Below are 2,754 nucleotides of genomic sequence, written 5' to 3'. Positions count from 1 at the left end.
CCTCTTGTTGTCCAAGAATAACTTCTGTAGGTACAACGCTGCACTAGCCCGTATCGCTGAGTAGGCCAACTGGCTTTCATGCATGTAGTAGGGATTCGGTACTAACGTACGGGGTACTCTCTCTCTCTCTCTCTCTTGATCTTCATCGCCAGATTGAGCGCGAATAGGCGGACCATTTATAGTCCATCCTTCTCGAGTGGAACAGCTTGAAGATGTCCTCGTACGCTATAAAGAACAGATGCGCGGGGGCATCAGTGACGAAGCCCACATCCCTTGGCACCCTCACCGTGAAGACCGGGTAGTTCGGATCTTTGTCCTTAAGAAGGAATGACTCTAGGTGCATGATACTCTCCTGCAGACGCAACATAGCTCCGGAAGCAAGGTGGCGCAGCTCCGAACCCATTAGTGCTTTGTCATCTTCATGCATTCTGGTCAAGCCATCCTAGCGGGGAGGTACAACGGAGTCCTGATGACGGATCATTGGATGTGGCTGGCTCGCAGCCTTCTCCTTGTTGTTCTTAGTAGGTCTCTTCTGGTGCTTCTTCGTAACAACGGCCCCTGACGCTTCAAACTGCTCATTGACCTTCTTAAGTAGTGTGTTAGGGATGAAGATGTTTGCGGTGGATGGCTCTTGTGTATCGGCGGCCGGAGGCGTCTCTTCAGAAAAGCCGCGGAACACCAAGCGCTTTTGGTTGCCTTGGCCAGGCCAGCTTGATCGTCGCGAGCGTGGAATGGTTCTTCATCCATGCCCAGCATGTACAATTCGTCTATGCTGGTGTCGGTGTTGAGGTAGGCATCGACGTCGACCGGTGCATCATCATCGATGTCATCATTTCCGGTGCCAAGTCCACATCCTGGGTGGTGGCGGGCGCGATGGCGGTGCAGCGGCCTTGCCTTTAGGCGCCGCCGATGGCGGTTGAGGTGTAGATGCTCCCAACAGTTTTTTTGTGGCGGCGACGGGAGGTGCCTTCCGAGGCGGCCGGACGATTGAGGTGGCGCCGGTGGAGCGACCCCCAAGACGAATCTGGGTCTTTGGCCATACCATGTGAAAGAGCAAGGTCTATACCTCGTGTTTTGTGTGTTTGATAATAACACTTGAATGAATTTAATCATGTGCATAGATTGTCTTTGATAGATTTGCAGGTGTACGGTGCCCTCGCTGAACACATCATGATCGGAAGACTCAAGCGTAGCTTATAGGTTTTCTGGTTTTGTGTGTGTGTCGCGAGGTGACGTGGTTGGATAGGGAAAGAGGAAATGCATAATCTGCCTAACCAGTACTACGGTACCAGTAGCGGTAGTACCGCTACCCTATTGGTACTGGCCTGAAGTACCGCTCTGGGATTGCACGCAGAAAAGCCCACAGAGCAAAGTACAGTACCATGACAGTAAATTGAGCGGAAATACCGCTCCCAAGTGGTAGTTCCAGCATGGTACCACTTTGGTACCGTAATTTGAGTTACGGCACTACCGCACTGGTACCGCCAAGGTACTGCTGCTTGTGACGGTAAAGCACTCGTCCGTTGAGAACCCCAAGAGGAAGGTGTGATGCGTACAGCAGCAAGTTTTCCCTCAGTAAGAAACCAAGGTTATCGAACCAGTAGGAGCCAAGAAGCACGTTGAAGGTTGATGGCGGCGGAGTGTAGTGCGGCGCAACACCAGGGATTCCGGCGCCAACGTGGAACCTTCACAACACAACCAAAATACTTTGCCCCAACTTAACAATGAGGTTGTCAATCTCACCGGCTTGCTGTAACAATGGATTAGATGTATAGTGTGGATGATGATGTTTGTAGAAAACAGTAGAACGAGTATTCAATATAACATAGCATTCAATATTCATCGGATCCCAACAAACGCAACATGTAGCATTACAAATAAATGATCTTGATCATGTTAGGCAGCTCACAAGATCAAACAATGATAGCACAATGAGGAGAAGACGACCATCTAGCTACTGCTATGGACCCATAGTCCAGGGGTGAACTACTCACACATCACTCCGGAGGCGACCATGGCGGTGAAGAGTCCTCCGGGAGATGATTCCCCTCTCCTGCAGGGTGCCGGAGGCGATCTCCTGAATCCCCCGAGATGGGATTGGCGGCGGCGGCGTCTCTGGAAGGTTTTCCGTATCGTGGCTCTCGGTACTGGAGTTATTCTCGACGAAGGCTTATGTAGGCGGAAGGGTAGGTCAGGGGGCGCCACGAGGGCCCCACACAACAGGGCGGCGCGGCCCTGGCGTGTCGCCGCCTCGTCGCCCCACTTCGTTTCCCTTTCGGACTTCTGGAAGCTTCGTGGAAAAATAAGATAATGGGCGTTGATTTTGTCCAATTCCGAGAATATTTCCTTACTAGGATTTCTGAAACCAAAAATAGCAGAAAACAGCAACTGGCTCTTCGGCATCTCGTTAATAGGTTAGTGCCGGAAAATGCATAAATATGACATAAAGTATGTATAAAACATGTGTGTATCATCAATAAAGTAGCATGGAACATAAGAAATTATAGATACGTTTGAGACGTATTAGGTACCGGGTGAAGTCTGGGGCTCGCAGAGGCCATGCCGGTACCTCAGCTGTACCGGCAGAGGTACTACCGCATCAAGCCCACGTGGCAAATCCGTGGGCAGATTTCAAACCCAGAGTGGTACTACCGCTTGCCCAAGCGGTAGTACCGGTTGTGCAGGATCTGCACATAACGGTTGGATTTGGGGGAGCCTATAAAAGGTCCCCTTCTTCTCCAGCTCGTTTTCATC

Source organism: Lolium perenne, chromosome 1 (genome assembly GCF_019359855.2).
Source record: "Lolium perenne isolate Kyuss_39 chromosome 1, Kyuss_2.0, whole genome shotgun sequence".
Lineage (NCBI taxonomy): Eukaryota > Viridiplantae > Streptophyta > Magnoliopsida > Poales > Poaceae > Lolium > Lolium perenne.
This window is presented reverse-complemented; position numbering follows the sequence as displayed.